The following is a 22,689-nucleotide window of genomic DNA, read 5'->3' as shown; positions in this document are numbered from 1 at the left end:
TTTATTTATTTATTTATTTATTTATTTATTTATTTATTTATTTATTTATTTATTGAGAGAGGGTGTGTGTGTGTGTGTGAACAGGGGGAGGGACAGAGGGAAAGGGAGGGAATCCTAGCCCAACGCTGTGCTTGATACCACTACCCCAAGATGATGGCCTGAGCTGAAACCAAGAGTTGAACGCCCAACCAACCGAGCCACTCAGGCACCCCAAAATTAAATTTCTTTAAAAAAGTTTTTTTTTTTGTTTTTTTTTTTGTTTTGTTTTTTTGTTTTGTTTTTTTTTTAAAGATTTTATTTATTTATTTGACAGACAGATCACAAGCAGGCAGAGAGGCAGGCAGAGAGAGAGGAAGGGAAGCAGGCTCCCTGCTGAGCAGAGAGCCCGATGCGGGACTCGATCCCAGGACCCTGAGATCATGACCTGAGCCGAAGGCAGCGGCTTAACCCACTGAGCCACCCAGGCGCCCTAAAAAAAGTTTTTAAGTAATCTCTACATCCAACATGGGGCTGGAACTCATGACTCTGAGATCAAGATTCGCATGCTTTTCTGACTGAGCCAGCCAGGTGCCCCAAAATTAAATTTATTTTTGAATAGGCAATACATTTACATGGTTTAAAATTCAAAAGGCACAACTGGGATACAGTGAAAATTCCCTTTCCCATACGTGTCCCCCCGGTTACCCAGTTTCCTTCCCCACAGACAATTAGCGTTACCAGTTTCTTATAATTCCTATGATAGATAATTGATTACATAAGATTTATTTATATTAATTTTCTATAGAGTTGAAATAATTAAAGCGTCTTGGTCTGTAATGAACTCTTGCTCTGCACCTTTACTCCTATTTATTCTGGTCTTAGAGCAATGGATTATCTTCAGGTAAAGAACTCTCAGCCAAGGAGCGCCTGGGTGGTAAGGCCTCTGCCTTCAGCTCAGGTCATGATCTCAGGGTCCTGGGATCGAGCCCCACATGGGGCTCTCTGCTCAGTGGGGAGCCTGCTTCCTCCTCTCTCTCTGCCTGCCTCTCTGCCTACTTGTGGTCTCCGTCTGTCAAATGAATGAATGAAATCTTTAAAAAAAAAAACAAAAAAAAACCTCTCAGCCAAGATTGCTCAGTCGTAATGCATTTGCTACCAAGTTTTTTCTGATTTCTAGTGATAGCCTCCATCTTCCTAAGTAGTATAATGAATGAAGTGTAATTTATGGTAGAATAAAACATTTCAGGGTGCCTAGGTGGCTCAGTGGTTTAAGCCTCTGCCTTCAGCTCAGGTCATGATCTCAGGGTCTTGGGATCGAGTCCCACATTGGGCTCTCTGCTCAGCAGAGAGACTGCTTCCCCACTCTCTCTCTGCCTACTCATGATCTCTCTCTCTGTCAAATAAATAAATAAATAAATAACAATTTAAAAAAAAAACATTTCAACAGCTCGATTATGTTAGAAATTTGTAAAATATAGTATTTGAAATTACATAAAAATTATCTTCCTATCTTAATTTTCTCATATTAGTTAAATATTTGGTTTAGTCCTGGAGCACCATGTATGTTTGATCATTTTTTTTGTTATCATTTTTTGCTAAGGTTTTATTTATTTATTTGAGAGAGAGAGTGCATGAGCAGGGCTAGGGAGGGGCAGAGGGAGAGGAAGAAGCAGGCTTCCCTCTGAGCAGGATGATATGGGGCTCCATTCCAGGACCTTTGTATCATGATCGGAGCTGAAGGCAGATGCTTAACTGACTGAGCTACCCAGGCGCCCCTTGTTTTCATTTTTGTAAGAATGACAAGCGGGAATTCACACATATGTGGTCAGAATTGCAAAAGAATAGTTATTTGTGAGCTGCCTGCCCTTGCTTACTGCTCATCTGACCCCACCATAAAGTGTGGCTTTCCAGTACATCTGCTCATAGCTGTAGTTGAGCAGCTCTAGCCATGGTGTAAATCATCATGGTTTACAATACATTGGCATAAGGTAAAAATTGCTATTTTACTAAATATAATTTCCTCTTAATCATTCGATTGTGCTTATATGTGGATTTAATATTATTTTAGTAGTAATCTGTAAAAATTTGGTGTGACTTCTTTGAAATAAGCCGTAGAGTAGTTAGGAGCCCAATAGGGACAAAATATAATAAACTGAAGAAAGAGGCAAGATCTGTGCAAAGAAAACTTTTATTTTTACTTTATTTTATTTTTTGAAAGATTGTATTTATTCGACAGAGAGAGACATAGCAAGAGAAGAAACACAAGCGGGGGTAGAGGGAGAGGGAGAAGCAGGCTTCCTGCTGAGCAGGGAGCCCGATGTGAGGCTCGATCTTAGGACCCTGGGATCATGACCAGAGCCAAAGGCAGACACTTGGAGCTACCCAGGCGCTCCCGAAGAAAACTTTTAAAATGTCACTGGGAGGACTTGAATAAATTGAAAAATGTACCATATTCTTAGGTGGGAAGGTTCAGCATCATAAAATGTCAATTCCTGCTGAGTTAATGTATACATTCAACTTGTGGAAATTATAAGTGTTTTATTTAAACCACTCCAGCAGTTTCTGAGGGTCAGACGGATAAACAAACATGGAAGAATAGCCAGTAAAATTCTGAAACAGAAGAATGACGGTGGGAGTGGTGATGTCTGGTCCACTTAAACATGTTGTACAGCTATGGTACTTTATATAGAATGCTTGGAATTTAGGTTGGGAGTAGGCAAATGAGTCAGTACAGCAGCATAGATAATCCAGAAGCAAATTGGCAGGTCATTTAGAAAAAAAAATTGGATTCTTTTCTTATACTTTTTTTTTTTTTTTTTTTTTTTAAGACTTTACTTCTTTATCAGAGAGAGAAAGCAAGAGGGCGAGAACAAGCAGGGAGAACAGCAGGCAGAAGTGGAAGCAGGCTCACTGCTGAGCAAGGAGCCTGATGTGGGACTCTATCCCATGATCTTGGGATCGAGACCTGAGCTGAAGGTAGACGCTTAACGAACTGAGCCACCCAGGCACCCCTTCTTAGGTTTATACCAGAATAATTTCTGTTATAGATAGGAAATATAAACATTTTAAAAACTAAAACCATAAATTTCTATAAGAAGACATGAGGTCATTTTGTTACAGTTGTGGGTGAGGCAGGACCTTCTAATTATACCATTTAATTCAAGTCATAAGAGATTTGCAGGTCAGCCTACATTAAGTGGAAAACTACACTTTGTTAATGAATTAGAAGACATTACAGTTCTTACCAAATTAACCTATTAGTTTTGCATTGCTAATAAAAATCTTAGCAGGTTTTTAAGAATAAATTAATTCCCAAATATATATGGAAGTACATGGCTAAAAATAACCAAGACATTTAAAAAAATGTTATTGCAGATTTCAGATCTGGGGGTTCCTGGGTGGCTCAGGGGGTTAAGCCTCAGACTCTTGACTCTTGATTATAGCTCAGGTCATGATCTCAGGGGTGGTGAGATCTGGCCCTGGGGGGGACTCTGCGCTCAGTGGGGAGTCTGCTTCTCTCCTTCACCAGATCTCCCTTTGCCCTTCCCATCCCCCCCCACTTGCATGCACTTGTGCATACGCATGTTTGTACGCTCTCTCTCAAAAATAAATCTTCAAAAAAGAAAAAATTTCAAATCTGTACACAGTAGACTGGATATTAAAACGAGCCCACATGTATCTCTCATTTAGTTTCAGCTGTTACCAGCTCATGACCAGTTTTGCTTCACATGTATCCCTAACCACTTTCTCCTCCTCTATTACCTGATCAAGTCTTAGAAATCATGTAATTTTATTCATAAATTTTTAGTGAGTACTTCTGAAAAAGAGCACTCTTTTAGAAACTCCCCATAATATCATAATCATAAAAGTTCATGTAGGAGAAACAAGGTTTCCCCTTAGTGTACCATTATTCCCCTAAATAATGAGTTAATGTACATCAAGTATGCTTCAATCCATGAGTTCATCATACTGATTTTTGACTTATGGGAGCCTTTTCAGGTTAATTCCTGAGTCCCATTTGTATTTATTTAACCAAATATTAGCAACTTAAATCCACCAGTACACAAAAAGAGTAATAGATCACGACTGTGAAACCATTTTTATTCCAGAAATGCAAGGCTGATTTAACATTTGAAAATCAGTCAGTATAATCCACTACATTAAAGACTGAAAAAGAAAAACCATATCGTAATGTCAGCTGAATTAGAAAAAGCATTTGGCATTTATGATAAAAAGCCTCATTTATGATAAAAAGCCTCAGCAAACTAGGAATAGATAGGAACTTCCTCAACCTAATAATGGGGGTCTACTCAAAACAGCTACCATTATCCTTTAATATATTTCTTAAAGATTTTATTTATTTATTTTAGAGTGTGCGAGTAGGGGAAGAGGGAGAGGGAGAGAGAATGCCAAGAAGACTCTGGGCTGAACACAGAGCCCATCTTGGGGCTTAATCTCATGACCCCAAGATCTTGACTTGAGCTGAAGTCGGGAGTCAGAGGTCCAACTGACTGAGCCACCCAGGTGGTCCTATATTTTAGTATTGAAAAAATAAATACTTTCCCCCTAAGATGGTGAACCAAACAAGGATATCTCTTCTTACTACTTCTATTAATCATTATTCTGGAAGTCCTAGCCAGTACAATAAGGCAAAAATGAATGAATGAATGAATGAATGATATATAAATTAGAGAGGAAGAAACTCTTTATTTGCATATGACTTGCTCATCTATGTATAAAATCCTAAAAAACCTATCAAAAAGTTACTAGAACTATTAAGTGATTTTAGATTGACCAGGATAATAAGGTCAGTATGCAGAAATCAATGTGTTAGTGTATAGTAGTAATTAACAGAAATTGAAATTTTAAAAATACCATTTAAAAGAGCATCAAAAGATAGTGCAGGCCAGGGATTGGCAAATGATGACTCATTTTTGTAAGTAAAATTTTCTTTTTTTTTTCCTTTTTTAGAGAGAGTGGAGGGGAAGGGGATGGGCATAGGGAAAGGGAGGGAGAGAATCTTTTTAAAAATTTGATTTCAATTAATTAACATATAGTATATTATTAGTTTCACAGGTAGAGTTCAGTGATTCATCAGTTGCATATAACACCCAGTGCTCATTACATCAAGTGCCCTCCTTAATGCCCATCACCTAGTTACGACGTCCCCCTGCCCCACCACTGTTCCAGCAACCCTCCGTTTGTTTCCTCTAGTTAAGAGTCTCTTACGGTTTGTCTCCCTTTCTGATTTTGCCAGGGAGGGAGAGAACCTTAGGCAGGCTCCACCAGCGCCTGAGCCCAGCACAGGGCATGATCCCACACTCTAAGATCATGACCTGAGCCAAAATCAAGAGTTCGATACTTAACCAACTGAGCCACCCAGGCGCTCCTGTAAATAGTTTTCTTGAATCACAGCCACATTCATTTATGTGTTGTCTCTGACTGCTTCTCCTGCCGTGGTAGAGCTGAATAGTTGCGACAGAGTGTACACACAGCCCACAGAGCTGAAAATATTTACTACCTTGACGTTTGTAGAAAAAGTTTGCCAACCCCTGATGTAGAACTTTATGATCTCAAGGAAGGGGAGATCTTACACAAGAAACAGAAAACATTAACCATAAAGGAGAAAAGTATCCTCATCAAAATAACAACTTGTGTTCATCAAGAGATATAAAAGAATGAATGAAAAAAAAAAGTCCTCAAGAGTGGGAGAAAATATTTGAATATATAACAAAAACCTATGAAGAATTCCTGTCAATCAGAAAAAAACACAATAGATAAGTGGACCCTAAACTTGATTGATTAATCAAGCTGTGATAAAAATAGAAACCCAGATGGCCTGAGAACATTTTTGAAAGCACTCAACCTCATTAGTAATCAAAGGAATGCAGAAACCCCCAAATGACATATTATTAAACCCTCACCAAAGAGAATGTAAATTGGTACAGCCATTATGGAGAACAGTGTGGAGGTTCCCCCCAAAATTGAACTACCCTGTGGTCCAACAGTCCTATTTCTGGGTGCATCTGAAGGAAATGAAATGGGTATCTCAAAGAGATAACTCCCACCCCCATGTTCATCGTGGTACCATTCGAGGTAGTCAAGACATGGAAATAACCTAAGTGTCTGTTGATGGATGAATGGATAAAGAAAATGTGGTGCACATGCACTCACACACAGATAATATTCAGCTATAAAAAAGAAGGAAATCCTGCCATTTGTGACAACGGTGGGTAAACTTGAGGGCATTGTGCTACGTGAAATAAGTCCTACAGGGGAAGATAAATACCATATGATCTCACTTACATGTGAAATCTAGAAGAGTTGAACTCAAGAAACAGAGTGGAATGGCGGTTACCAGAGTGTGGGGGTGGGGGAAATGGGGAGATGTTGATCTAAAGTGTAATCTTTAAGGGTTTTTGGTTTTTTCTTTTTCTTTTTTTCCCCCCAAGTAAACTTTATCCCCAATTTGGGACTCAAACTCACAACCCAGAGACTGAGTTGCATATGCTACCGACTGAGCCAGCTAGGCACCCAAACTTTAAGCTATAAAATGAGTTCTGGAGATCTGATGCATAACATAGTGACTATAGTTAGTAATACTGTGTGGCATAGTTGAAATTGAATATTCTCTCCACACAGACAGAATGGCAGTTATATGAAGTGATGGGTGTATTAACTAACTTTATTGTGGTAATCATTTTATGATATATGAGCATCAAACCATTATGTCGCACTGGTCAATTATGTCATACTGATCAATGAACAGTAAATAAACATTACCTCCTTAAAGCTGAGGGGAAAAGCAATCATCTGGCAAAAAAAAAGAAAGAATTATACAATTAATTACATATAGAAAGCTTCTTCATGGCAAAATCACCATAAAGTCAAATCAGCAATCATAAATCAAAACAACCAGGCTAATTCACTTAATAATACATGAAGACCTTCTCCAAGTCAGTGAGAAAAAGACCAATAATCCAATAGAAAAATTGGCAGAGGGTATGAAAAGAAGATGCAAGTGACTCTCAAATCATGAAAAGATGCGTCACCTCTCTTATACTAAGAGAAATTAAAATTGAAACTAAAAGGAGATACCATGTTTTTTTACCTGTCAGATCAGCCAGTGTTAAAAAGTTGGATAATAACGTGTTGGCAACAGTCAGTCTCTCATGCCACTGGCAGGTATATAAACCGATATAACCTCTATGGAAGGTAAAGTGTCAGCATTTGTTAAAATTACAAATCTGTCTTATCTTTGACATAGCAATTCTTAGGTTCTATAAAGAAAAGAGCTTTATCATCATACAAATGACCTCTGTGTTGTCAAATCCAGTCATCGGTTCTTACTAGTCTGCCTCTTACTTGATTTGTGGCATTTAACCCGGTTGATCATTCCCTCATCTTTCAGACACTTCGCTTTCCTTCTTGCCTGCCCTGTTGCTTGGTTTTCTTTCGTGCTTGCAGTTCGTTCCTTCTTTGATTCCTTTGTTGGATCCTGCAAAATATTGAAGAGCCCCCCTCCTCCGCCAGGACTCAAGCCAGGAGCACTCCAGACTTTCTAAGTGATCCCATCCAGCCCCAGTTCTGCACACTGCTAGATGCTAATCTGCAGCTTCTGACCTCTTTGCCGAACACCAGACTGATCTGTCCAACTACCTCCTCAGAGCTACATCTGTGTGTTGCATAGGCAGCTCAGACTTAACACGTGCAAAGCTCAACTCCTGGTATTACCTGACAAACCTGCTCCTCCCGTTGTTTTCCCATTTTGTCCATTTACTCAGGTCTAGGAACTGAAGTCATCCTTGACTTCTTTCTTTTTCTCGTAGCCCATGTCAAGAATTCTGTTGGCTCTACCTTTAGAAGAAGAGTCAGAATGTTTCCACTTCTCATTATCCTCCCTGGTACCCCTTTAGTCTAAAACCATCTTCAGTTCTCTCCTTGGATCCTCCTAAGGGTCTTAATCCCACCCGTGTTCGACCTTGCAGTCTGTTCTCCCTGCTGTCTTCCAGTGACTCTGTTCAGATATTTGCTTTGAACCCCTTGGGCGGGGAAGGGGAGGGCGGGGCATTCTTCTTCCTTTGGGATTAGATCCTAAATCCTTACCTCCTTAGCCTGTTCTGTGAAGCCCTCTATGACCTGTCCCCTCCTCCTATTCTTTCCTTTGCTTATTATTCTGCTCTATGCACTCTGGCCTTCTTTCTTTGACCTCGTGGCCTCAGGGCAGGATCCTGGTTTCTAAGGGTTCCTTTCCTTAGAGAGCCAAAAGCTTGTTTTCCTCACTGCAGTCAGATCTATGCTCAGACATCCCCTCTTAGGAGAGACCTTCCCTGACCTCCCTGTCTAAAAGAGTACTCTGTTAATTTCTGCTTCCTTATTTGGTCTTATTTTTCTTAATACTTCTGACCACCTGACTTTATTTTTGTGTATTGTCTGTCATCTTCCATTAGATTATACATTCCAAAAGAACAGGAACTTTGTTTTGCTTATTGCTGTATCCACCATGTGTAGAACAGTGATTGGCAACTGAGTAGATATTCAGTGACTATTAGTTGAATGAGTGAGTGAATGAATATGAATTCTACCAGTATATTCACATTTAGGAAGTGGTTCATGTACAGGGCTGTTTATGGTAGCATTGTTTTCATAGCAGAAATTAGAAATACCCAAAACATCCATCATGAGGTCTGATTCAGTAAATTGTGGTACAACCATGTAATATAGTCCCCAGTGGGGATATGTATGATTTCATTTATATGAGGACCCAGAACAAGCAAAACTAATCTGTGAGGGTATAGATCACAAATAGCGATTGCCTCTGGGTTGGGGCATTGATATTAAAGAGTCACAGGGAACTTTCTAGAGAGATGGAAACGTGTATCCTTATAGTACTGTGCATGGGATCAGGTGCATGCATTAGTCAGACTCCTTAAACTGTACCTTGACAATCTGCAAATTCCAGTGAATGTGAATTCTAATTCAGTTAAAACAAAATACATTTTCTAAAAATGAAAAAACAAAGGTTTTGTGTATCAACCTAGTGGCATAATCATACCGAAAAAGAAATCTTTCATGTGACTCTGAACAGTGTTTTGATTGAACATCTTTAGTGGGATCTATCCTTAGGCTGAGAACTACAAAGAAACCTTGAACTGTAGACAGTAGTTTATGGTTAATAGTACTATTAACTTGAAACTATTAAATTATATTACAGGATGACTCAGATAATTATATTAATGTTATTTTCAGCATAAAAATATATAAGCATGAAATCCAAGAAGTTAAAAGCTCAGTAACTGTTTTTAAGATTTTATTTTTAAGTAATCTCTCCACCCAACATGGGGCTCAAACTCACAATCCTGAGATCAAGAGTTGTATGCTCCATCGACTGAGCCAGCCAGGTGTCCCCAAAACTCAGTAACTTTACTTTTTTATTATTATTTTTAAGATTTTATTTATTTATGTATTTGAGATAGAATGCATGCACAAGAGAGGGAAAGAGCACGAGGAGGGGGAGGGGCAGGGGCAGAGGGAGAAGTCGGCATATGCCGAGCATAGAGCCGATGTGGAGCTTTGTCCCAGGACCCCGAGTTCATGACCTGAGCCGAAGGCAGATGCTTAACGACTGGGCCACTCAGGTGGCCCTAAAACTCAGTAACCTTAAGTCTGAAATAGAAATATCAGTATAACCCATTATTCATTTTTCTCTAATGAATTTTCTAATGAAGGTGGAAGCATCAAAAGACTAATGCCTGCCATCACCTGAAACATGAGAAGTATTAAAATTTACTAGTCTATGATCCAGCAGTAACAACTAAATATTAGGAGATTGCTTGCACAGTGTCTCATTTTTTAAAAAGTAGTAATCTAGGAGGGGAAAAAAGCATTTATCTTAGCTTTCCTATATTAATCAGTTAATGGGGAAGTTTCTTTGAAGTGGAAATTTCAGCTGACATATATGAAAAGGACAGTGGAATTAGAAAAGTAAAATTTGCATTCCCTAATGCTGTTATGGATGTAGATGGGTGTCATTAATAGACGCTAAAGTCAGTCAAAGAAAGGCTGATCATAAGCTCTGTCGTGAACAGATCATATGACAGTACTTGACACCAGTGTCGTCTCATCACTGAAGGTGATGTCAGATCTTATTATCTGACAGTGCCATGCTGTAGCAAGTATGTGGCACAGGCAGGAAGTTTTCTTGCCAAAGCAGATCCAAACCTGATTAGGCTTCAAGATCTACCCACCTAGGTACAGGAACGATGGGAGAGAGGGGACCAGGTTGAATATCACCACTGAAGGAAGGCATTAGCAAATGCAGGAATGTGGGAAATGTTGCAAGATAAAGAAATGATCTGTTTTCTTCAACAAATAAGTGGCTTGAAAACAATAGGTCAGGAGGGGGAACTGTTTTAGACTAAGGCTTACAAGTCATAGCAACCAAATGGAATGTGTGGCCTTTGTAGGGATCTTCGTTTAAATAAACCAGTTGTAAAATAATGTTGTTTAAAGGATTGGAGAAATTTGGATATGGCCTATTAGATGAGTGTAAGGAATTGTTTGTTGTATATCGTTGATATAATAATGACATTGTGGTTATTTATTTTTTTAAAGATTTATTTATTTATTTTAGGGAGAGAAGAGGGTGTGGTCATTTATGAGTCCGGGGAAGGGCAGAGGATGAGGGAGAGAACCTCAAGCGGACCCAGCATGGGAAGGGGGGATCCTGAAGCAGGGCTTGATCTCCTGACGATGAGATCATGACTTGAGCCAAAATCCAGAGTTGGACCCTTAACTGACTGAGCCACCCAGGTGCCCTAAGATCATATCTTTTAAAAGTTCTTATCTGTTAATGATAATGTAACTGAAGTATTTAGTGATGAAATATATTGATATCTGGGATTTGGTTTAAAATACTCTGGGGGCTGCATTTGGCTCAGGTCATGATCCCAGGACTCTGGGATTGAGCCCTATATCTGACTCCCTGCTTAGCCGAAGCCTGCTTCTCCCTCTCCCATTCCCCTTGCTTGTGTTCCCTCTCTGGCTGTTCCTCTCTCTGTCAAATAAATAAATAAAATCTTGTAAAAAATAAAAATAAAATGCTCTGGGAGTGGGGTTTAGGTAAATAAACCATGATAGGCAAAATGTTAATAATTACTAAAGCCGGGTAATGAATACTTGGAAATTCATTATATTTTTCCTTTGCTTTTGTGTATGTTTAGAATTTTCTAAAATAAAGGAGTTTTTAAAACTACCACATGGTCATTAAAAGAGAAAAGAGAAGGTTCTTTGATATGTAGCGATGAGATGATTGCTGCGATTTAAATGAAAAACTAAGGATAGAGTGTGTGATGGCTTACTATTTGAGATCACAAAGAGGAAAAATAATAACTGTGTATCTGTTTATACTCGTATATGCTAAGATATTTCAAGAAGCCTTCGTAAGAAGTGCCTCTGGGGACAGACTTAGGAGAGGCTTACTTTTCACAGACTGTCCTTCTGTACCTTTTTAACAAGTGCAGCATGTACTATTAAAAAAATAGGTCATAAAAAAAGAGGAAAATGAGGACCCACTCTTTAGGCACACACACACCTGTGTAAACTGAGAACAATAGAATGTTAATGCTTGTGGGGATTTTGAGATTATTTGAACAACCTCATTTTAAAACTGGAGTTTTTAAAAAAAATTTATTTTATTATTTTTTTTTTTTGCAGTGGCATGGTTGATTGGCGTGAGGCCAGCTTGTAACCCAGGTCTCTGACTGCCCTCCTCTCTTAAGTAGACAGCATACAACTGGTTTTAAACTTGCCATCTCAAGTTAGACTGAAACGTGACTGATATGTTCAGGCTACTCTGAGGATACGATACATACCCGCCTTTGAGTCTGCAGTGAGGATCTTTTTGTGACCCTGTATTTTGGAAGACTTCATTTGAGTATGGCTCGGCAAAACCCGTGTCTTGATGAATAGTGATTTTACAGTGTATTCCTACAGTTCTAAGATCATGTGTGGGAAAATAATGCAGTTTATGGATGTCAGGAATGTTGCTGTGGCTTCATTTGTTTTAATGACCTCAAGAAACATTCTAAATATTTCATTCAGTCTTAACTTGGCTTTCAGAAATTTCCTAGGGAATAATGCTTGGCATTCTTCTTGGCCAGTTATAAAAATCTTATATGCTTGTTCTAAAATATTCAAGCTGTACACGAGGTTGGGTTTTCTTGTTTGTTTTGGGGTTTTTTTGTTTATTTTTAAAGATTTTATTTATTTATTTGACAGACAGAGATCACAAGTAGTCAGAGAAGCAAGCAGAGAGAGAGGGGGAGGCAGGCTCCCTGCCCAGCAGAGAGCCCAATGTGGGACTTGATCCCAGGACCCTGAGATCATGACCCGAGCCAAAGGCAGAGGCTTAACACACTGAGCCACCCAGGTGCCACTGTACACGAGGTTTTAAAGAAAGTGCCTTCTCCTTAGTGGCACCAATTGTACTGTACAGAGACAGTCATTGTTTCTGGGGTGAATGCTTCTAAATGGACATTGAGGTAGTGACGTTCCTGTCATAGAGGGCAGGAAGCTTAACTTCTCCTAGAGGTGCTTCAAACTTCTTTTCTTTTCCCATCTGCTCCCCTCCTGTTTGCCTCTTGAAAAACAGGTATTTCCGACCACCTGTTGACCCCAGTAAAAAGCCTTAGCCTCTACATCCTTTCACAGCACCCTCCTTTCTGATTAACTATACCACTCCCTGCCTGCCATCGCTGTCCCTGAAATACGACGTTTAGCCACTGTTTTGTCCCCGTCTCCAGGAATGACGGTTACAGCCCTTATCCTCTCTACCAGACCTCTCTGTCCCAACTCCAGCCCATCACTCATTCAGCTTCTAGATTCAGTAGGCTTCTAAAACAAATGAAGTGGCCATCTTCCTCTTCAGACACCAAGGAGGATTCCCAGTTGCCTTCAGTTGCTGTAACTCTTTGGTAATGTTTGCTGTTGGAGTTTTTTATACTGGTCCCCATCTAATTTACCAGTTTCCTCTGTTCCCTTCTTTTTCTTTCCCATCATGCACCCTACGCCATTATCAGACTACTCGGATTTCTCCGCCTTCTCTGGATATAACACAGGGTTTGCACATCTGTGCCTCGGCAGTTGCAGCACCCCTGTCTGGAGCACCTCTCCTTCCTGGGCTAAGGAAAGTCCTCTCGGCCCAGTTCACATATTCCTTCCTGACAAGTGTTCTGTAACCCTCTCAAAGTCTTCTCCCCTCTCATAGTCCTTATCCACGTGATGTTGTAGCTACTCGGGCCCTTTAGTATGTCAAGTGTTGGCAAACTTTTTCTGTAAAGGACCAGATAGAAAGTATGCTTGGCCTTGCGGGCCCATGATCTTTAATCCGGGCTCTTCAGCTTTGCCCTTGTAGCTTGAAAGCAGCCCTGCGCTGTAGGTAAAATGAATGGGCATTCAGTGGCTCTGCCTCAACAAACTTTATTTATGGACACTGTAATTTGAATTTCATATAAATCCACATGTTCTCAAATACTCTTTTTTGACTTTTTCCAACTTTTTGTTGTTGTTGTTTTTTAGGTCATGGGCCATGCAAAAACTGGTGGTAGGCTGGATTTGGCCCATGGGCCGCAGTTTGCCAATCCTTGCATGAGAGAGTGCGCCGTTCAGGGGTAGGCTTTATATATTTTTATACATCTCTGCCTCCCACTTACCCCCATTCCTCCATGCCTCACTTCTTTTAAAGCAAGTGATGACTGGACAACAGTTGTTTAGGGAAGAAATGCTTCAGTGAGGAATTACTTGAATTGTGGTAGTGTCTAAACACGTGAAAAATAACGGATCATCATATCGTGTATTAATAGCCATTTTTTATATTTATTAATAAACATTTTTAGAAAAGAAAGTGTACGGAAGTTGTGTAACATGGGGGAGTTCACAGGCTCCTTCCCTATAGAAGACAGCTCTGGCCGAAGAAGATGTAATGAAACATAATTTCTGCTCATACAACTGGTCCAAATCCTTGATTTGAATTCAAGATTAGATTAGAATGCCTTCTTCATCTTTTCCTTTTATCCAGTGGCAGTTAGGTTTTTGAAAGGTTTTTCATATAGGACTGGCTACATGTGGGTTTAACAGGCTCTCAGTGGCCAAGTGGTCAGAGTCAGACAGGTAGACTGGCTTTTGAATCCTGGCTCAGCACCATCCTTTTCTGTGCCCTTTGCCACATCACTAAATCACCTAAGGCTTGGTTTCCTCATTGCTGTAATGGCAAGTATTAAAAGTACCCGCTTGTGTGCTTGTTTGAAAACTAGGAAGAGTATATTAAAAGTAGAATGTGTAAAATGCCGTTCCTGGCACAAGATAGGCACTGAATAAACACTGCCTGCCCTTGTTGGTATTTATTCCCCCCCAAGGTTCGTCTGCTTTTTTTCAGTGTATACAAGGGTTGTGGGAGTGGGTTAAGGTTTATAGAAATAGCCTGGGACATTCCAGTAAGTTATGTTGAGACAGTGTAATCCAACAACTTTCAGTCTTTTTTTTTTTTTTTTTTTTTTTTTTTCATATAACCTGCAAATTTAACCAAGCTTATTGGTTTCTTTAGTCTTCCTTTTAGAGATAAAGTCATTGACTACCAGGTGATATAAATGCTTCGTGTGGTTATCTTAACATTTGGACATTAGGCCACCTGGGTGGCTCAGTTGGTTAAGCATCTGCCTTCTGCTCAGGTCATGATCCCAGGGTCCTGGGATCAAGCCCTGCATCTGGCTCCCTGCTCAACGGGGAGCCTGCTTCTCCCTCTCCCACTCCCTCTGCTTGTGTCCCCCCGCCCCCGTCAATTAAATAAATAAATAAAATCTTTAAAAAAATAAAAAACATTTGGACATTAGTTGAGGAAGACCGCACAGTCCACTCACTTAGAAGGCTAGTGTTACACTCTGTATCTTGGAACTCACACTTAAGAATGCCATGCAGGAGAGTTTGTGTCTCTGACTACCTTTTCATATTGTTCTTAAAATACCTTGTTGTTTCCAAAGCAAAACTGTCAGAATATCTGTTCACAGCACAATATGGAATTTCTTTGTATTAGGGAATTTCCTTTTATTAAATAAAACAGCCTGATGCGCTAGATAAAGAGAAGGGATGGTTATAAGGCATTTTGTAAACTGACTGTTTATGTCTACTTGTTCCTTACTTTAGCAGTATTTTGAGCTCTTGTGTAGGAAAAAAATAGTCAAAGGGCAAAATGTCTTCAAAGCTCTAGGCACTGGTCCTACTAATGCTTGGCGCTGTGATAATTTATTGATTTAACTTGAACAAGTTATTTGACTTCCTGCTGAGCTTTATTCATCTTTTAAATACTTTTATAGGGTCCTTGTGCATAAGAACTTGTGGCAGCTGTTCTGTAAAATATTCTGTATGGGGTACCTGGGTAGCTTTGTCAGTAAAGCATCCAGCTTTTCATCTCAGCTCAGGTCTTGATCTCAGGGTTGTGAGTTCAAGCCATGCATTGGACTCCACACTGGGTGTGTATATGTGTATCAAATATATCCTATAAAATATAGTAACACTTTTGTTTATCTGGAATCCAAGCAAATGCAGTATTCACAATTGTTTTGGTCTTACTTTTTAAAATTTTATTTCTTTTTAAAGACCTTATTTATTTGAGTGAGAGAGAGAGAGTATGAGCAGGGGGAGTGGCAGGGCAGAGGGAGAAGCAGGCTCCCCGCTAAGCAGGGAGCCCCGTGTGGGGCTCGATTCCACACCTAAAGTGAGGGCAAATGCTTAAACACGTGAGCCACCCGGGCACCCTGGTCTTATTTTGAAGAAGGGACCCAGAAATGATTAGGAGGGCGTTGTCTGTAGAAGCAGTTTGCAGGGCATGTCATACACAGTTTGACAGGGTACAGCCCTCATGCCATCTGGGATGCCAGCAGAGCTCTTGGCATTTAATGGCGGTGCAGAGGGACTGTCGAATGTCAGGGGCACTGCGTTGTTGGAAATGAGATCATGTTGGGTGTCTTACTGAATGTAGTTTTTTGGAAATTAGCAATATGTCTAAAATCTGTCACTTGTTATTCAGGATTTCCCACAATATAGACTTATCACCATAGATAATCTAATTTTTTAAGGAAAATATTTCCAGATCTTTAACCTGGGTTACGTGGATTATATTTCCCAGCATAGCACACTATGCTCTCGGTGATGGGAGTAGAAACTTCTCTGACACCAGGGAGAGTGGCCGATAGGGAGAATGGGGATAGCTCCCCTAGCTAGAACTTTGCAAATATGTATATTCTCTCTTGTGTTAGTCTCGTGCTGTCTCATCGAATCTAAGATCATTTTTCCCCCAAATCTCTTTTTTCCTCTTCTAAGCTCCAGTCCCACATTTATGTGCTTGTCCACTAGAAATATTCGTTAGACATCTCGTTATACTCTCAATTCATATGTTCAGAGGATATCCTCCCTCAGGTTCCCTCTTCCACTGACCTTCCACATTTTCAGCCGTGGAGGGCAGCTCTGCTGTTGACCTGGCCCACAGCCTGCCAATCACTTGGTCCTGTGGATGATTCTTTGTTTTTCTGAGAGCCTGTAACTTCCTTCCCACTCCCACTTCTGTCCTCATCCTTTCTCAACCTGAATTCTTCTCAACCAGAGCGTGTTCTGCTACCAAGCTTGCCCACGTCCAGCTCAAGTCAGCGTGACCTTTCTAAAACCCAAATTGGAAGGAATGCTCCTAGCCACTTCCAGTTTGGCACTGCCCGGAAGGAATTAATTTTTGTTTACATAAACTTTTAAAACTAAAAACAGGAACAAATTGGGTTATGTTATTTCTTTGCTTAAACAACTTCCTTGACTTACCCATTGCCTTTTTGTTCAGTCTCCCTAAGTAAACCCCTTCTGTATGTTTTCTGCACTCTTTCTGTAAAGCACTCATTTGTTCATTCCGTCATTGGACTGTTCTTTCATTTGCTCACTAAACTTTTATTGGCCACTAATATGGGGCAAGCTCTGTGCTAAAGGCTTGGGTATGAGGCGGTCAGCAGAAGAGATCCTTAGACATTTCACTGACCTCTCACACTGTTAATCAGGATAGACTAGGTTATGCTGCAATGACAGATTAACCCCGAAATCTCATTGTTGTAACACAACACAGTTGTATTGCTTGTGCTCCTCACAGGAGCTCTTCCATTCAGATGCCCAACTCATAGCTACACCAACTGGAGCTCACTGTGTCCTTGGGCACTGTGATAGAGGAAAAGAGAGGCTGGCTGTGTGGGCTTCTCCCTGCCTTAGCCCAGAAGTGATGTGTGTCCCTTCCGCTCATATTTCCTTAGCCAGAAATAGTCAGATGGCCCCACCTGACAGCAGGGGGGCTTGGAATAGCTTGGAATATCATAAACAAGGACATAAAATATCTGGTGAGCATTATGGTCTCTGCCACAGACACTGTAGTTACCTGACTTCTTGTCTATCTTATCCGCTGGACTTTAAATTTCTCAAGAGCTGAGGCTGTATCTACTTTGCTTTTGTGTCCTAAGCACAAAGGCACACAGTAGGCTTCTGATTTTTGTTGAATAAATGTCCTTCTTGAGCTTGGATTTAACTCAAGTCTACTTCCTTTAAGAAATCTTCTCTTATCATCCCTCTACTGCCTTTCCCCCTCCCCCCTGGTCCCCAGCCTGGGTTAGGTGTCTCTTTTCAGTCTTTGTGGTATCCCATGCCTACCTCAACCAAAGCATTCCTCATCGTGTATTACTACTTTTTCTTTCTCTTTTTTTCTCCACCTCTCCTCTAGATACGTATTTCCTTTTAAGTCAGGGGGCTTTTATATTCTTTTTTTTTTAAGTTTTTATTTATTTGAGAGAGAACAGAGCAAGCAAGAGAATGTGAGCGGGGGCGGGGGGGGGGGCGGCAGAGAGAGAGGGAGAAGCAGGCTCCATGCTCAGCAGGGGCTTGATGTGGGGCTCAATGTGGGGCTCGATCCCAGGACCCTGAGATCATCATCTGAGCCCAAACCAAGAGTCAGAGGCTTAAGAATGAGCCACCCGGGTGCCCCTCTTTTATTTTCTTTTGAAAATTTATATTAAGGTTTTTAATTTTTTTTTTTTTTTAATTGACAGAGAATACAAGTAGACAGAGAGGCAGGCAGAGAGAGGAAGGAAAGCAAGCTCCCTGCTAAGCAGAGAGCCCAATGTGGGGCTCGATCCCAGGACCCTGGGATCATGACCTGAGCCGAAAGCAGAGGCTTTAACCCACTGAGCCACCCAGGCCCCCTATATTAAGATTTTTTAAATTGCTTTAATAATGCTTAAGAATAAAACATTACTGTTCCAAGCTTAATTAAACCCTTTATGTAAATCTTCCCCCATTAGGTTTATTATTCCCACAGATCTTGTTAGTCTTTTCTTGCATGCGTGTGTCCCTCATCAATATAATGATTTTCTTCGGTGTCCAGGTGGATGGTAACTTGTCCCTCCCCTACCTGTTGATTTCTCCCTGCTCCGTAGGACCACCTGTATTATAAATCCAGGAGTTGGGTGTGATGTGTTCTATGGGTACATTTATCTACCTCTGTACAGATAACACCTGTCTTGGTGATAAGAGTTTCATGAAAGGTCTAATACCTGGTCATCCAGTCCCCCACTCTGATCTGCCTTAAAATTGCAGAGGTTTAATCTGCAGCAGTCATTCCTGGTTTATGATGATGCTTAATGAATGTTTGTTGAATAAATAACAAGTTCTGTGGGGCTTTTTTTCTGTTAGTATATCATTTTCAGATTTAGGAGCTTTTCCATTTAATTTCTTTTCAGATAATTTTGTATTTAAAAATCAAGCTTCAGAATCAGAATTTACTGACCAGAAACACCACTTAGTGTTTTATAAGATAGAAGGAGTAAAGCCTCCGGCTAAAGTGAAGAATGTTTTTGTTTTTTTGCAGTAAATTTGCAGTGGGTTGTCAAGGAAACTTAGCCAGGAGAATTGTTTACTCATAACAGTGTTTACTTTGAAGTGTGACTACAAAGTAATGAGGCTTGTTTTTCCTAGTGTCGGTATTATACATAGTATTACCTCACGCAGTCATACTTTGAATGTGCAAAGTAGTAATGCTTCCTAAATTTACTGATTGATATTTCACATTGATTGAAATTTAGAAATTAAATTATACTTTATGTTAGAGGTTTCCTTTGCTTTGGCTTGGAATTGTCCCTGTAAAGGTCTTTCATTTGGTCTATAACCTAATTGGATGGCCTTAGTCAGCCTTTTAAGCAAATGCTTAGGTTTGGAATGGCTGCACAACACTTTGCCAAGAAGTGGGAGAACTCTAGGAAGAAAGACTGCATGTTGTTTATATAACAAATCAGCGGAAGATTAACCCATATTCCTACTCCTTCTTCTTGAGTTTTCCTTGCATATTGGATTGTTGACTTAAATGCCATTATGTGGAGTCTTTGGACGACTTTTTAGAAAAACGTTTAACTTAAATTAACAAACATGATTGTGTTTGGGTTTATTTTTATTTTGGTAAGGAATTTCTTGGTAAGTTTTTATCTGAATTCTAGTTAGTTAACATATAGTATAATATTGGTTTCAGGAGTAGAATTTAGTGATTCATCACTTACATATTAACACCCTGTGCCCATCACAAGTGTACTCAATAGGGAATTCTTTTAAAATTTAAAATTTGCTACAATTATCAGAGATGGAAGGACTGTGGCAGTAATCCCCTTTTCTCTTATTTCAGCTCTATAATTTAATAGTTTGTAAAACTAAGGATGACTTTCTGGGAGGCCACTTCCCTGGAGTGTAGATTCTGACGTAGAAAGTAGTAACACTGACTCCTGAATTTAGCTTTTAAAATTTACTGTGATCTTAAAACCAGTTTTATTTTATCAAGGTTAAGTTCATGTCACATTACCATGTGAACATTTAGAAGTGAACCGTTTAGAACTGAACAAGTCAGTGGCGTTTAGTACCAATTCAGTGGCATTTAGCAACCTTTCTACAATTTCAAAACACTGTGATCACTTCCAGACAAAATCCTGTACTCTAATGAAGGAGTTACTTTCCAGTTTTCTCTTCTCGCAGTCCCTGGCAACCAGCAGTTTGCTTTCTATCTCTGTGGATTGACCCGTTCTACCCATTTCACATCAGTGGGATCTTACAACATGTGACATTTGGGCTCTGGCTTTCATTTAGCATGATGTTTTCATGGTTGATCCACTATGTAGCATGGATCAGTGCTTCGTTCTTTTTATGGGACTCTTCCTGCACATGTGTACGCCATGTTAGCCATTCATTCATTGATGGACATTCAAGTTGTTTCTGCGCTTTGGCTACAGTGAATAATACTTTTGTGACCATTTGGGTATAAGTATTTGAGCACCTCTTTTCGGTTCTTTGGGGTGTATAGCTACGAGTGGGATGGTTAAGTCATATGGTAAATTTTTTTTTTCTTTTTAAGAGAGAGAGCAAGGGTGGGGGTACAGAGCGAGAGGGAGAGAGAACCTCAAGCAGACTACCTGCTGAGTGCAGAGCTGGATGCGGGGCTCATTCTCACCACCCTGAGATCATGACCCGAGCCAAAATCAAGAGTTGGACACTTAACTGACTGACCCACCCAGGCTCCCCTTGTGTTCGTTTTTTATTTAACTTTTGAGGAACCACAAACTTTCCACAGCACTTGAACTATTTGACATTTTTACCCAATGTCTGAGGGTTCCAATCTTTCTCCATCCTTGCCAGTTCTTTTTTTTTTTTTTTTTTTTTTTAATTATAGCCATTCGTGGGTGTCTGGGTGGCTCAGTCGTTAAGCGTCTGCCTTCAGCTCAGGTCATGATCCCAGCATTCTGGGATCGAGACCCTCATTGGGCTCCTTGCTCCACAGAGAGCCTTCTTCTCCCTCTGCTTCTGCCTGCCACTCTGCCTGCCTGTACTCTCTCTGTCTCTCTGACAAATAAATAAACAAAATCTTAAAAAAAAAAAAACCCTCAGAAGGGTTAAAATTATAGCCATTCTTGTGGGTGTAAGTGGTATCTCAGACCAGTTTTACTTTGCACTTTCCCAGTGACTGATGATGTTGAGCATCTTGAATGTGCTCCTTGACTATTTGTAGATCTTCTTTGGGGAAATGCTGCTTGTCTTCTTGTTGTCGTCGTTAGAGTTTTTATATTTTTATATATTCATGTTTTAGACAGTAGACCTTTATCAGATAGATAATTTGCAGACATTTCCTCCCATTCTCTAAGTCGTTTTTCTTCACACCCTGGGTCGTGTCCTTTAATTCACAGAAGATTCTAATTTTTATGAGGTTCAGTTTATCTAATCTTTATTTTTGTTCATGCTTTTGGTGTCATGTTCAAGAATTTGGCATATTTTACGAAATTTAAGGTCATGAAGATTTACCTCTGTTTTTTTGTTTTGTTTTGTTTTGTTTTTTAATTTTTTTTTTTTTTTTTTTTTAAGTAAACTCTACCCCCAGAGTGAGGCTCAAATTTGTGACCCCATGATCAGGAGTCACATGCTCTACTGACTGAGCCAGCCAGGCCCCTCAGATTTATCGCTGTTTTATAGTTTTAGCTCTTACATCTAGGTCATTGGACCATTTGGAGTTACTTTTTGTATATAGTATGAGGTGGGAGTGCAGCGAGGATTCTTATTTTAAAAAACAATTTCAGGGGCACCTGGGTGGCTCAATGGGTTAAGCCTCTGCCTTCGGCTCAGGTCATGATGGCATGGTCCTGGGATTGAGCCCTGCATCGGCCTCTCTGCTCAGCAGGGAACCTGCTTCCCACCCCCCTCTCTGCCTGCCTCTCTTGCCTACTTGTGATCTCTCTTTCAAATAAATAAATCTTAAAAAAAAAAAAAAAACAACTTCATAGAACGTTCTACATCGTACTTTTAATATCCCTTAGAGTAAACATTTACACACCACCCCAAAACTCCTGTGGGTTTCATATTATTTTAAGTTATTCTGAATTGTGCAAAACAGAAACTACATGCACTTAAAAAAAAGTACTTGTAAATGTAAAGATATTATTTTCTCCATCCATGGACTATATATTGGTGACTGTATGTGGATTCATGGATTTCCTTCTTAACTCCACAGTCCCCTCTGAGTCAGCAGATCACAGATTTTGTAGAGGAGCATCAAGAGACTCTATCATGACATGAAGAAAAGGGATTAAGGATGAAAAAAAAGGTAGAATTTCCAAGGGCCCATATACTTGCAGAAACACAGGGGAGAGATGGGAGAGGACCAGAAGGTAGGTCACCGGAAGTCAGTGGTGTAATCTGTAGGGGCTACAGGGAATGTAGCTTTTTCTTCCAGGCAACAAGGATGACAGCAGAGTAGAAGTGAAGTGCACAAGGTGAATACATTTAGAATAGGGAGGGAAGCTCAAAAGACCTCGTCAGCAAGTGATGGTGTAGGGAGCTATGTAGATGATTCTTTTCAATTTGGGAGTAATGCCAACTGCCCTAAAGAGGGGTAAGGAAAAGGAGCTGGGGACATTCTAGGATTTTTTTTTCTGCCGTAACTAGAATGCTGGTTAATTTTGCCTTAGTAAACCATAGTCTGCAGGATTTTGTGTGTTTGTGTGTGCGTGCGTGTGTGTTTTGTTGGTTTTCTTCTCGTTTCTTAATAAAACTTCGTAGTAAAAAAATTCTAGTTTTATCTCAGTTGAAAGCATGATGAAATTTTCCAACTTT

The 22,689-nt window shown here is 40.0% G+C and overlaps 1 protein-coding gene across 1 annotated transcript in view; it reads left to right on the top strand.

The window, feature by feature from the left end:
* Positions 1-22,689, top strand: part of LOC111152252 (diphosphoinositol polyphosphate phosphohydrolase 1) — a 114,113-nt gene that overhangs the window by 36,705 nt on the left and 54,719 nt on the right. The window lies entirely within an intron of this gene.

The sequence above is a fragment of the Enhydra lutris genome, unplaced genomic scaffold (assembly GCF_002288905.1).
Source record: "Enhydra lutris kenyoni isolate GAN:26980312 unplaced genomic scaffold, ASM228890v2 scaffoldscaffold28, whole genome shotgun sequence".
Lineage (NCBI taxonomy): Eukaryota > Metazoa > Chordata > Mammalia > Carnivora > Mustelidae > Enhydra > Enhydra lutris.
This window is presented reverse-complemented; position numbering and strand designations above follow the sequence as displayed.